Source organism: Muscardinus avellanarius (assembly GCF_963383645.1).
Source record: "Muscardinus avellanarius genome assembly, chromosome: X".
NCBI classification, from domain to species: domain Eukaryota; kingdom Metazoa; phylum Chordata; class Mammalia; order Rodentia; family Gliridae; genus Muscardinus; species Muscardinus avellanarius.
This window is the reverse complement of record NC_137792.1, coordinates 57,730,382-57,745,674: the sequence shown is the minus strand read 5'-3', so window position 1 is coordinate 57,745,674 and position 15,293 is coordinate 57,730,382. Positions and strand designations below refer to the sequence as shown.

General features: G+C 37.1%; 1 pseudogene across 1 annotated transcript in view; it reads left to right on the top strand.

Moving 5' to 3' along the window:
* The window catches only part of LOC308278926 (inositol polyphosphate 5-phosphatase K-like), a 197,303-nt pseudogene extending 184,254 nt beyond the window's left edge, over positions 1 to 13,049 (top strand). The window contains exon 2 of the transcript in view: positions 12,188 to 13,049. The product of the transcript in view is annotated as an inositol polyphosphate 5-phosphatase K-like (transcript). The remainder of the gene's footprint in view (positions 1 to 12,187) is intronic.
* The last annotated feature ends 2,244 nt before the right edge of the window (positions 13,050 to 15,293 follow it).

Below are 15,293 nucleotides of genomic sequence, written 5' to 3'. Positions count from 1 at the left end.
AAAAAATATTCTCTGGTAAGAAAGAAAGTAAAAAGAAATATTGAAATGTTATCTTTAAGTCATCAAAAGCTTGGTATCAGACAAATGAAACTGTTATGTGAGATTATCATTTTTAATTTTGGATAAATTGCTATAATACTAGATGTCAACCACTAAACCAAGCATGGGAGGGAGGGATGGGGAGGGAATGGGGTGGGGATCGGGTGGGGGCTGACTGGGCGATGTGTGCATGTATGTCTACAAAAGTTTGTATCCCACTATGATGTATGAATACAGTGCACCAATAAAATAAAATTAAAAAAAAAAAGAAATAAAAACTCAAACTGTTAGTGGGATTATAAATTAGTACAACCACTATGGAAATCAGTACTGAGGTTGCTCAAGAATAGGAATGGAAACACCATATGACCCAGTTATATCACTCCTCAGTATCTTTCCAAAAGAATTAAATTCAGAATACTATAATGATACATGCATATTCAAGTTCATAGCAACACAATTTACAATACCCAAATTATGGGACTAGCCAAGGTGTTTGTCAAAACATGAATAGAAAATGAAAATGTGATATATGTACCTACATATACACACCTAATTGAATTTTATTCATTCATAACAAAAACAAAATTATGTCTTTTGCAGGAAAATCATTGAAACTAATGAATATTATGCTAAGTGAGATCAACCAGTCTCAGAAAGTCAAGGATCAGATATTTTCTCTCATATGTGGAAAGTAGAGAGAAAATAGGAAACAAAAGAGACTTTAGATAACTGAGAGAGTGACCAGAAGAATAATGGAAGGGAATAAGGGGAGGGAAATGGGAAGAGAAAAAGAAAGAAGCAATGAAAGAATTCATTCAAAGTATGTTGTGCCTATGTATGAAGTATCACTTCCATTATCACTACTATGTATGGGGAGGAGTGGGAAGTGGGGTGAACCTTAAAGGAAACACTTCAAGACCTTTGTGCTTGTTCGTCTGTAAGACTTTGAACCTTACTAGGATATATAATTACAATGCACCAATAAAAGTATAAAAATATACAAATGGATAATAAAACACAAACTCAACATGACTACTAATCAAGGAAATATAAATTAAAACCCATATGTGATATCACCACACACTTATTAACATGGCACTTTTTAGAAAAAAAACATACCCAATGCTGGCAAACATATTAAGCATCATACATTGCTTGTGGAAATACAACAGTTCAACCATTTTTGAAAATCAGCCAAGTCAGCCATCAATTCCTTATAACATTAAATACTTATTATATGACCTAACAAACCCACTCCTAGGAATTTACACAAGACTAACAAAAATTATATTTACATACATATTCTTCATATATGTTTAAACTAGGTTTATTCATAATCTCTACAAACACGAAACAATCCAATATCCTTCAAATAACAAATAGATTGTTGTATTGTGTGTGCATATGCACACATGTACACTTGTATGTGTGTGTTCTGGAAAAGGCAAAAGTGTGGAGAAAGAAAACAAATCAATGGTTCCCAGGAGCTGTTGTAAAAGTTTTGAAAGGGGTTTTGGTTATACAACTGTGACCATTTCTCAGAACTCAAAAAACTATATACCAAAAATAGAAAAAATACTTAATGTAAATTACACCTTAAAAAGTAAAAACAAACAACTAAATAACCCAGTTTTGTACTGTGTAGTTGCCTCACAAGAAATAGTCAAATGTGGCCAGAGGGCCATGGTGGAAATACTTAGTTTCCTGAGAGTCAACAGATACTAACTTCCAAACTTCTGAAAGAACCAGACCACCTCAATGTGGAGTGCTAACTAGATCAAAAGCCTCCTGAAAATGACCAAAGGTTTATAAAACTCCAGTTGTTTCTGCTGATAACCTATCTCAGGAGATTCCAGGAAATTGTGCCTGGGACCCCAGCTGGAAAAAGGAAACACAGAAAGAACACTAAGTATCAGGAAGCTACCTCTGGGAAAGCTTTCTTTTCCCCCCAAATGGAAAAAGGAACCCAAAGAAACATATAAACCCCTAGACAAGCCACTCTAAATAGTCATCCATTTCGGACCCTCCCTTTTGGAAAGCTTTTTTCTCACACCTGTTGGATTTGAGAGAAAGTGGTCTGTAATTGATGGCACGCAACTGGGCAATTCCTGTGTAATGACCAGACGAAAACTTGCATATCAAGGCCAGCCAATGTCCCTAAGGGTGGCCTGAAACTCTCTTTGGATCGTGTGGACTCTGGGAGAAAGCAGTTTGCAATTCATAGCTTGTGGCTTTGGTTACTCCCAAGTAGTGTCCAGAAGGAAGCTGCCAGACACCAGGATCTCCAATGCCTAAAAGAGTGTTCTGCCTCTATTCCCCTTCCCTGTTCTCTTGACAATAAACTTCCCACTGACCTTTCTGTTGCTTGTGGATGTCATTCTTTATACTTTGTACACAAGAACCCCAGTAAAGAAAACATCCTTTTCATCATGAGCAAAACAGTGATAAAGCATAAAGTTCAGACCTTCTCAGTAATCTGGTGATTATAGCCCATAAAATCTTCAAATATAGACTACAGTTTTGACAGAATGATAAGAAGCCAAGCAGAAGATGAAATTCCTACTCATACATGGATATTCTTCAGGAATTTCACAGTTTCAGATAAGCCTAGTTCCTGGGGCTGGTAATACTAGCAGTTCTTATCTTACATGTCCAATCAGCACTTGTTTTCAACTGCAGTCTGACTTGGGACAGGGCTTTTAAAAAGCCTGTTTCCCACAGGTCATTTCTGAATTATTTTGTTTGGTTTGGTTTTTTGTTTGTTTAGTAATTTTAAGTCTTTCCTGAGCCTGCATCAATTATACACTTCTCCTCTCCCTAGAGCTGGGCAGCACACCTTCTCTTACACCAGTTTTATCTGGTTTCTTTATCCTATCTGATTATAGCATCTTTGCTTGTAGCTGGTTCTAACAGGAGGAGCCCATTGTGATCTGACAGGGGGAGGAGGGCAGGGGTTCTTGGATGCTTTGCCAGATTTATTCTACTTCCATGTGCCCAATGTGAGAGGTATGGTGCACTGTAAAAACAACAGCCTTCCCTCCTGCTCAGTACTCTTGATTTAGCATCCATTCCATTTTTTACAATCTGTATTTTCCTAAATTTATTAAAGGGACAGTCCAAATTCTCCACTTGCCAGCTCAAACACTATAGGTGAAAGCCAAGATCTTAAAATATTCTAAGAGTATAAAAAAGAAAAGAAAAGAAACTGTTATTTCCATAAGGCTGTGGCCTTGAAGAGGAACTATTCAGTAACAACTGTCTGGGCCTAATGACAACACCATCACCCCAATTTCAGCTGCATCCCACTCAAGCAAGGTCATCTTCTCCATTACATAAAATGCCTGAGTCCATTGTGGTGACACACATGCCTGTAATCCCAGTACTTGTGAGGCTGATACAAAAGAACTGCAGGTTTGAGGACAGTCTCAGCAACTTAGTGAGGCTCTAAGTAACTTAGTGAAACGGTGTTTCCAAATAAAAACAAAATAGGCTTAGGTCTATAGGTCAGGGATAGAATGTCTCTAGGTTCAATCCCCAATACTGAAAAAAAAATAATCATGCCTGACTTAAAATAAGCAAAGTATTTAAGTTTTTAAAATTATGAAACAAAGTAGTATTTTAATCTTTTAATCTTTTAGGTAAGTTGTCTCAAAACCATTTCTGATCATCACATTTGGGAAGCATAGATAATTCTGGAAATGCTGAAGCTCAGATATCATTTGCTCATGCCCATTAGAAGCCCAAACATAGTTTGATCTACCTTCTCAAAACACCTGTATACACTTATTTGTTTATTAAGCAAATTTTCAAACAAAAATTATTTTGTACCATTAAACAATGGAAATTTTGTATCTCATTTGCATTTTTGGAGGTTAAGTAGAAAATTATATCAAAATTGTTGTTCCTATTATTTATTTTTAATTGGTGCATTGTATTCATACATCTTAACAGGATGCAAGATGATGGAGACATATATGCACACATCACTCAATTACCCCTTACCCAGTTCCCATCCCATTTCCTCCCCTCCTTCCTTCTCATGTTTGGTTTGGTGATTGACATTGATATGTTAAAGTACAAATGCATCAGAGAATTTCCCTATCCCCCCTCCCATTCTCTCCATTAGGTCACCTTATTTGCTCATCTATATAATATCCTTCTTTGTCTAGAATTCCTCCTATGACCCATTTCTCCCTAGCTTCCCCATATTAGGGAGAAAATCTGATTTCTTATTTTTGTGACTGACTAATCTCACTTAGCATAATGTCCTCCAGTTCCATCAATTTCCCTCTAAATAAAGTAATTGTGTTTTTCTTTATGGCTGAGTAAAATTCCATTGTGTACATATCCCATAGTTTTGTAATATATTCATATGTTAATGGACATCTTGGATGGTTCCATAGTTTGGCAATGGCGAATTGTATAAATATGAACATAGATACTCATGCATTGGTTTGGTAGTTTGGTTTCCTTTCTTTTGGGTAGATACCCAGAAGTGGTATTGCTGGATCAAATAGTAAGTTTGTTTCCATTGTTCTGAGTAACCTTCATACAGTTTTCCAAAGTGGTTGCACTAATTTGCAAACTCACCAACAATGTACTATTCTCCACATCCTCGCCAGCATTTGTTGTTGTTCATGTTTTGAATGATTGCCAATCTTACTGGAGTTAGGTAAAATCTCAGGGTAGTTTTGATTTGCATCTCTCTGATTGTCAATGATGTTGAGCATTTTTTCATGCATTTATTAGCCATGTGAATTTCTTCCTTTGTGAAGTATCTATTTAGTTCACTTGCCCATTTTGATTGGGTTGTTTTCTTAGTGCTGAGTTTCTTGAGTTCTCTGTATATTCTAGATATTAGTCCTCTATCAGATGAATAGTTGGCAAAAATTTTCTTCCATTCTGTGGGCTCTCTATTAAGGTTCTTGATAGTTTCCTTTGCTGTACAAAAGCTCTTCAATTTAATGCAATCCAACATATTGATTCACCTTTTAGTTTCTTGTGCTTTGGGGTCTTGTTTAGAAAGTCTCTATCTGTGTCTATGTGTTGAAGTGTTGGACCTATGCCCTCTTTAAGGAGCCATTTTGAATTGACTCTTGTGAAGGGTGAGAAAGTGGGATTTATTTTCATTTATCTGCATATGGTTTATCATCACTTCTTTTCAATATAGTACTTGAGGCTCCAGCTAGAACAATAAGGCAAGAGAAGAAAATCAAAGGAGTACAAATAGGAAAACAAGAACTCAAACTTTCACTATTTGCAGATGACACGATACATTTAGAAAACACAAGAAACTCAACCAGAAGATTATGAACTAATCAACAAATTCAGCAAAGTGTCTGGATACAAAATCAATCTTTAAAAATCAAGGTTTTCTGTAGACCAACCATAAAGTCACTGAAAAATAAATGCAGAAGACACTTCTATTCAGGATTTCCCACAAAAAAAAGAAAATAAAATACTTAGGAATAAATTTAACTAAGGAGGTAAAAGACCTCTACAAAAGAAAATTAAAACCATTGAAAAAAGAATTCAAAGACGTTAAAATGAAAAGATCTTCCATGTTCATGGAAGGTAGAATCAGTAACATCAAAATGGCCATACTTCCAAAAGTGACCTACAGATTCAATGCTATACCCATTAAATTACCAAGATCATTCCTCACAGACATAGAAGAATCAGTCCTTAAATTCATTTGGAACATAAAAAACCAGAATAGCCAAAGTAGTTCTCAGAAACAAAACATGCAGGAGGAATCACAATACCTGACTTTAAACTATACTACAAAGCAATAGTAATAAAAGCAGCATGGTATGACAAAAAAATACACACACCAGTGGAGTAATGGACTCAGAAATAAATCCAAAAACTTATAGCCAATAAATTTTGGACAAGGGGGCCAAAAACATACACTAAAAAAAGATAGCCTGTTCAACAAATGGTGTTGGCAAAACTGTTCTCTGTTATTTAAAAACAAACTAATTCACTTATATAACTCAAAGAAATCAAAGATTCAAACTGCCTTTAATGGGGAAAGTTTGGTTTTTGTTTTGGATTTGAAGTGGAGATTATAACCAGAGAAATCCCACTTCTTAGCCTCACTTCCAGTTCTTTTTATTTTTTTCTTTTGAAACAGGGTCTCACTAAATTTCAGAGGCTGACCTCTAACCTGTGATCCTCCTGTTTTAGCCTTCAAAGTTCTAGGATTATAGTGGCATGTACCACTATACCTAGCTTAAAGAGGAAAGTTTTAGTACATAGTATAACAGTTGCTCTCAACAAAAATCATTAACTTGGAGCCAATTTTCTCCTTATCCAATTTTTCAGGAAAAGTCAATAAAAACAAAGGTCTTTTAACTTCATTAGTATCACTATTATACTTTCTTACAGCTAAAACTTCAGCCATTTCTATTTAAATCTCCTGATTTTGTAATTTGTTTCATACCATTTCTACAAGAAGAGTCAGCTCCTTAAAATTCAAAGTTTTTTCACCTCTGCTGTCATCACTTCCCACATTTATTTATTTATTTATTTATTTATTTATTTATTTATTTATTTATTGTGGTACTGGGGGTGGAACCCAGCAGCATTCTACCTCTGAGGTACACCCAAATCCTATTTCTTATTCTTTGTTTTTAAAACAGAGTCTCATTGTGTTGAAAAGGGCCTCCCTAAGTAGCTCAGGTTGTCTGTGAACCGTGATCCTCCTGTCTCAGCCTCCCGAATGCTGGAATTACAAGTGTGTGCCACCACTCCAGGCTACCACTTCTCACTTTTTGAAGCCCTAGGTGCTATCAAATCTCTGCCTGAAAAGTTACCAGCTGCTCATTTGTTGGGGTCTTGAGGTGGTATTCAAGATTTCCTAATTTCCTTTGTTGCCATCTGTGGTTTTAGGCTCTGAGGCATTTATTGTTACATCTATTTGGTCCTCTTTCTGAATAGTCTACTGCCCTTCCCTTCAAGGTTCCAACTTTCTTCAGCTGTTAAAAATTAGAAGTAATAAAATATTATAAAGACTTTAAAAAAACAAAATGAGAAATTAGTAACATGATTCTAGAAATGTGGAGAACTAGAAATATTTGCTAAATAGTACTAATGGTTATCATAGCACGGGAGCAAATACAGCAGCACTTGGCATGGCTTTTCCCTTGCTTCTAAGTTCCTTTCAGAATATACATTCTGGTGGTAGGCAGGGTCCTCCCAGTTCAGAGAAAGTATCTGAATTGTTGCTACCTACATGCATCACTGCTCTTCTATTCTCAGACTCAGATCACCAAATGGACAATATGAATAATATGGGTACTTTCCTTTAAAGAAATGTTTACAGATATAATGCTCTCCTGCTTTTAAAACTAGCATTGGGGGGGAGTAGAGTCAGTGCCCTGAACAGTACCTTGTGCCCCAGTTTTCTAGTATTCTGGAAAGCCCACCTACCCTCAGTTACTCTTATCCCCAACCCTGTTGGGAGCTTCATGAGCTTCTTTAATATATAAACTCATGTCCTTTTTCCTCTGAAGGAGGTTTTTTTATCATTGTGTTACTGTTAATTGTTCCTTTTTCTCTTCCTGGAATTGCTAACAATTTGAATATCAAATTTCCCATATCTGAGCCAGGTGTGGTGGTGCACACCTATAATACCAGTACTTGGAATGCTGAGAGAGAAGGATTACAGGTTCAAAGCCAGCCTTGGCAATTTAGCAAGATTCAACAACCTAGTGAAACACTGTTTCAAAACAAAAAATAAAAAGGGTTGGGAGTGTAGCTTGAAGGTAGAATGCTCCTGCATTCAATCTCCAGTACCACACAAAAAAATAATTTCCTGTATCTGTCTTGCAGATATTTTTCCTTTTCTCTCAGAATTCCTATATCTATATTTTATGTTTTATGTTTCATGCCACAAAATTGCATCTTAATAGCAACAGTTTGTCCTTCAGTGTATCTACTATTTAGTTTAGTTGGGAAGTCAAATTATATCATTTCAGAATTATCCTTTGTGTTGCTTGTATATTTCCTTGAATGCTCTTATTTTCTTTCAAGATGTCATCTGTTTTCTAGCAAGTCTGTTTACCTAGAAATAGATAATGGATCTTTATCACCCTGGCTATAGGGCCCCAGTCTGATGTTTATTTTGTTACAATTGTTCATCCTTTGGGATTCAATTCTGGATTTTATAAAGTCCTAAGTTAAGGCAATTCTACAGGTGGAGGCAGGTGAAGAAGATTCTCTGAAGGTTAAGAATATGAAAATATTGAGTCTTTTCTGAGCAGTAATGAATATTTTCCCTTTTGTTCTGACTACTGAGCTTTTCTAGTGATATTCACACGTAATTATCTCACTTAACTCAAGGCTTCTGATGATTTCCAGGTATTTCTATGGGGTATGTAAGGGAAAATTCTATATAAGTTTTCTCTTATAGAGCCCCAAACTACATGTGTATCCAACAGTAGAAATAAGACCCAGCATCTATTTTCTCAAGAGAAGTAGAAAAAATGGAATTGGGATCTTTTTCCATAGTCTCTATTTCTAAAAATTTGTAATGTCCTAATATTAAAGCCTTCTCTTCTTTCAAGCTATACATTGGTTTTCAACTTTAAAACCCTGCCTGGTTTCATCTAGGTTTGTTACAAGAATTTTGAGAAATCATTATGGTTAAAAAATTTTCTGATTTTAAAATGCTACAAGATTTGTGCCATGTTTTAGTGTTCATGGAGTCTCCCTATTAGAATACTTAACTGCCAGTGATCATATTAACACCAGATACAAACCCAATTTTTGAAGAATTATTTTATCTGAATAACTAGTTGCTCCATTCCCATGAATAATAATAATCTGGTCAAAATGTACTTTGCTATTTTTTATTTACAAGACCAGATCACCATTTACTTAGAGAAAGTAGCATTATCAAAGATCTTTCAGCCGGGCATGGTGGCGCATGCTTGTAATCCCCACGCTTGGGAGGTGGAGACAGGAGGATCGCGCTGGTTTGGAGCCAGCCTCGCTGGCGTAAGAGACCCTGTTTCCAAATAAAAATATAAAAATAGGTCTGGGCATGTAGCCTGGACGTAGAAGGGCTTCCAGAACACCCCCCCCAAAAAAAAATCTTTCAAACCAAATTGACTTTCATTTTCCCTTTTTACTATATTGTACTCTGATCACCATTCATAAATCAGGTTTCAGTACTGAAAGAACAAAGCAAATCACCATCAGTTCTACACCAAGTCTTTATAATATGCATTCTTGTGTCAGTTGTGATTCTCAGGGCATACCAACCTAGAAGTAAAATGATAGTCACAACAGCGTGACATATTAGTGTTTCTCTGACCATATTTTTGTACAATTCCAAGGAAGCACTAGGCTCTTCAGTTTCTTAAAAATAATTCTAAAGTCAGGCTTGGTGGTGCACACTTGTAATCCTAGCATTTGGAAGGCAAGACAAAAAGATGGCAGTTTGCAGAGAGCCTCAGGTACTTAGTGAGGCCATTTGTAACTCACTGAGACCTTGTTTCAAAATAAAGAGTAAAAAATAGGGCTGGGGTGTAGCTTTAAGGTAGAATGCCCTGGGTCCCATCCCTAGTAGTAGTAGTAGTAATAATAATAATAATAATAATAATAATAATAATAATGACTTCCCTGACTGTGTTTCATGTATTTCCAAATAACCTGTCTTCTCTGCTTTTATGATGTTTTCTATTTCTCTCTTTATATACTGACATCTCCTCTTTCTAAAACTATGTTACTACTTCTAACCAGAAGCACCACTGCTCATGTTTCTGCCCTGTGATTATATGGCTGAGGCTACTAGTAACCACTAATACCTGTATGAATGCTCAGAACCATTGCTGAAGGTATGCCATGAACAAATTGAAGATGCAAACTCCCACCACTGGAGAAACAGTGGGTATTATCTCCATTGCTTGCAGATCTTGGGCCCAGAGTGATTAGTACTTTATAGCCATCAGCTTTATGAACTCTTATATTGATTCTCTTATGTAGAACTACAGCATGAGGCCAAAGGTTTATCCATAATGCAATCTCAATGACTGATGTCACACTATACTTGCATCAGTCCTCCTGTCCCATGTTTGCCTATACACTTGAACCTCATTTGTTTGATCTCTCTATTCCAAATATAATTTAATTGATAATAGGCTTCTCAATCCTCATAAAAATAGACTTATGGTGGTCCTTTCTCCCATCTATCTCCTTAACATGCTTATATTTCAGCTGTGAAAATATCCTCCATTTGTGAATATATTTGTTCTTTTTTTCTAGTAATATAAAGTTTTATTTTTTAAGTTTCTTTATTATTTTTTACTGGTTCATTGTAGTCAAATATCTTAAATGGGGTACAAAATGGTAGAGGCATACATGCACACATCACTCATTATTTAGCTCTTTCCCAATTTCCTCCCCATTCCCTCCTTATATATTTGGACCCCATTCATCCGAATTATAGTTGATATTATTGATTGATTGATTTTAGCAGTACTTTGAATTGAATCTAGAACCTCAGATATACTAAGCAAGTACTCTACCACTGAGTTACAACCCCAGATGAATCACTATAAATGTAATTAATTCACTTGTCATGGTATAATTCTCTCCAACTTTTCCTTAAGTTTTTAATAAGCATCTTTTTTTTTTTTTTTTTTGTGTGTGTGTGTGTGTGTGTGTGTGTGTGGTATTGGGAATGAAACGCAGGGGCATTTGACCTCTGAGCTATACCCCTAGCCCTATTTTTAATTCTTTATTTTGAAACAGGGTTTCACTGAGTTGCAAAGGGCCTCACTAAGTAGTAGCTGAGGCTGTCCTCGGACCGTGATTCACCTGTTTCAGCCTCCCAAATGCTGGGATTACAAGCATGTGCTACCATGGCCCACCACATCTTATTTTTGAATAATTTTCAGTTGATAAAAAGTACAAGGATAATGTTGAGTTCCCATATTACCATTACTTAGGTCCCCCAATATTAACATTTTATGTAATGTAACATTTTAGCACTTTATATTTTTTAAAACTAAGAAACCTACATCTGTATGCTACTTTTAAGAAAACTACAGACTATTCAGACTTCACTAGTTTCCAGTTACCTTCCTTTATCTCTTACAGGAGCCAATCTATGATACCACATTGCACTTTGCCATCATATCTTTATAGTCTCCTATAGCCTGATATAATTTCTTGATCTTTCCTTGACCCTTAGATTTTTAAATGTTTAAAATTTAGACAGAAAGGTTCTGAAGCCTGCTCTGTCTAAATATTACAAGTTGTAGAAAATATCTGTTCCTATAAATTCTGAAAGACATGTTTGTCAATAAAAGGAGGAGCAAGAAATCTATAGAATGATGCTTCATAATCTAATAGTCACAGATTGTACTATGAAAGTTGAATTTTCCTTTTCTGCCTCAAAGCAAGAAAACTTTACATGGAGATCAAGAGAAAAACCTTTCTATACTTGACCTATACCCTCTGTTTTCTTAACTAGTTTGCCATTTTGAGTTATTGGCATACAGAGCACAGTACTAACAGCTAACTACACACCCAACATCATTCTCATCTTCTTCAAAATGAAATACTCTTATCTTTCAGGCAGCAACGTGTTTGTCTACGATCCTTAGGCCTCCTTACATCAATGTATGGAAAGGTCCTATCATCTTGGCCAATGAGGTGCTAATACAAGCCCACTGGATGTGGCTTTTGAGAGATCTAGTGTTTTTTTCTGATTTACAAAAAAAGCAGTTTCTTGTATTTGCCTTTTGCACTCTTTTCTCTCCCTTTTTTTCCTGCATAAAATATAAACTCAAGGCCTGGAGAAGAGGCAAACAACTTGAAAGCATGGGGACATCAAACAGCATGAGTAGGAAGAAGAAGGAGTAGCCACAAAAGTCCGTTACTACCTATATTCAGATTTTGTGTAATATAAAATAAACCTTTTACTATTTTAAGCCATATAAATCAGGTTTAAGTAATAGTTAATGAACTGTAATAATTTCAATAAACAGAGCCATATGTGTACTATGTACTAGCCCAGTACATGCAGTAAACAGTGAGAGTCAAAAACCACATTGTTTTGGTTTTGGTTCTACCTCTGAGTCACAGCCTCACCCCTCTTTTATTTTGTATCTTGAAAAATGGTCTTACTAAGTTGCAAATTGTCTCACTAAACTGTGGAGACTGCCTCAATCTTGTGATCCTCTCTCTCATCCTCCTGGACCATGACCTTATTCTCTGGTTCAGAGACATGAACTTTCGAATCCAAGACTTTGGGTTACACTTTGTTCAGGAAATCATAACAAATCAGTGTTACAAAGACCTGGGAGAAGGATTAGCTCAACATTGCCAAGAAACAGAACTTGATGCTTCAGGAGTTCCAGGAGGACACCCTGCTCTTTCTGCCCACCTACACATTTAAAACAAACTCTAACAACTATGACACCAGTGAGAAAAAACACAAGCCTGCATGGACTGATTGCATCCTGTGGAGGGTGAAGTGGAAGCTCCATGACAACTCCTTTGCCCTCAACCTAACTGTCCCCCTCTTGTCCATGTCTCTGAGGAGCTATGACAGCCACATGATATATAGCATCAGTGACCATAAGCCTGTCACCAACACCTTTGATGTAGAGCTGAAACCATTACTATCTGTTCCACTCATCACCATAATGCCAGAGGGCCTATGGACCATGGAGAAAAACCTGGTAATCAGTTACTCCTCCAGCCTGGGCTTCCTCAGCAGCTCCTGGGACTGTATTGGACTGTACAAGGTGGGGATGTGCCACATTAATGGCTACATGTCCTATGTCTAGGTCAAGGACAACCAAGTCTCCTTCAGTAACGGCCTAAACCCGATATGCATTGATATCAGCAGTATCCCTGAGATTAAGGGTCAGTTTCTTCTTTGTTATTATAGCAACAATAAGTGTTTTGTGGTGGGAGTAAGCAAAGCCTTCAAGACACCACTTTTCTTCTTTTTGAAGGACAATGCACTGGGTGAAGACAAGATATAGTTCTGAGATGTGATAGGAAGGAATGAATACAGGGAAGAGGCTAGAGCTGGCAGCCAGGGGAGCTAAGGCCCAGGCCAGCCCCTGAGGAGGCAGCTAGCCAAAAGTCCTCCACATCCCTACTCTAGGGTGAACTCCAGCCAGACTTGCTCTCTCCAAGCCAAAGCTCTGGAATTGGCACTTAAATAAAAATTTTTGTTGTGGGGGTGTGAGTGAAACCACCTAGTTTGTCAACAGTGAAGACTCGGAGACAAAGGATCCTCCAGCCTACATCCCACTTCTTGATTTTCTATACACATACTCCCAGGCCTGCCTAAGCAATCTTGCCAGGCACATGCCCCATCTGACACAGGCCTGCATTCTTGTCATGCTGTCCTGAGCCTCAGGCTGCTTGAGAGGAGGAGATGCTCACTTTTGTAAAGACTTCATAGACTCATTGGCACAAGTAGCCAATGCACATCAGCTTGTGTCCATGAAGGATGAGCAGAGGGTCTGGAATCCCTGCCTTCAGTAGAAGTAAGATGACTAAGTAGACAGAATTGAGGGTCCCCTCTACCCAAGCCCTGATGTAGTTGTGGCAAATGAGTGCCTGAGGTCCTTCTGCCAGCACAACCTACCCCTGCCCCACAGAATCTGACTCAGAGCCTGTGCAGAGAGAATTACAAGTCCAGATTAGCTTCTGTTTGTGAGTTTGGCCCATGCTCCCAACATGCCATTTTATGAAAGGTCAAAGGTGACAGAGGAGCTATAGCCACAGACTTGAGAGTCATGACAGATCAAGCTTGTCTTGCCCATTGGCAAGAAAATGCTCCTATCTGGAACCCCCTGGGACCTAAAAGTATGGGCAGACAGAGGGAAAGCTAGATCAAGAAATTCTAGCTGGGTGTGGTGGCGCATGTTTATAATCCCAGCATTTGGGAGCCTGAGACAGTAGGATAGTGGTTCACGGACAGCCTCAGCTACTTAGTGAGGTCCTTTGCAACTCACTGAGACCCTGTTTTGAAATAGAAAATAATAAAAAATAGGGTTTAGGGTGTATCTTGAAGGTAGAATGCCCCTGGGTTCCATCCCTAGTACTGCAAAAGAAAGAAAGAAAGAACAAAAGAAAGAAAGAAAGAAAGAAAGAAAGAAAGAAAGAAAGAAAGAAAGAAAGGAAGGAAGGAAGGAAGGAAGGAAGGAAGGAAGGAGCCGGGCGTGGTGGCGCATGCTTGTAATCCCAGCATTCGGGAGGCTGAGACCTGGAGGATCGAGGTTTGTGGACAGCCTCAGCTACTTAGTGAGGTCTTCTGCAACTCAGCTACTTAGTGATGCCCTTCACAATTCAGTTTCAAAAATAAAAAGACTAAAAAATAGGGCTGGGTATACCACAGAGGCACAATGCCTCTGTATTCCATCCCCAGTACATCAAAAAAGAAAAAAAAAATGTCTCTGAGAAAGCAACAAGGATGAGAAAAAATGCCAGAAGATTGGAATTAAATGTCTAATATTTTACAAAGAACACACAAAAATATTAGTTAAATTGATTTCTGGAGAACCTCTAAGCATGATTCTTTTTCTTTTATAATAAATTGTAATAATACACTTATTTCATTTATTCCCAGACAATATTTTTCATAAATTATAAGAAACTTAGTACACCTAGATCAAAGTAAAAACCTTTCAAATAAGGCAACCTAACTGAGAGAGTGGGAGGAGGGAAGAGGGAGATTCTTTAATATACATAATATACATTAACAAACATATCAAAGTCAATCACTAAGCCAAACATGAGAAGGAGAGAGGGGAGGGAAAGGGGCAGTAAATGGGTAAGGGCTAATTGGGTGATGTGTTCATGTATGCCTCCATCATCTTGTACTCCAATAAAATGTATGACTATAATACACCAATAAAAATTTAAAAAAACAAATATATAAAGGGAAAGATATTTAAGTGACATCTCAGAAAACCTTAAAAAATTAGTCTCTGCATTTTATTCTGCCCTTTAAATTTTACAGGTATGAGTGTCTAGTAAATTTTTATATTGTGATTTGCTAATATTTCCTAACATATATTTTCCTAGTAATCCAAAAAAGTATAGTTAAAAGTAAATAAAACCAAGGAGGCAATGCTTAAACATGATTCTTATTAAAGCAGATTCACAATTCTGAAAGATCCCACTTGGTTCCCTCTGGGTAAAAATTCACTTCACATTGGTAGCTCGGTGAGCTCAAGTAAATAAATACTCAAACCAAGGCCAATTACTACTTA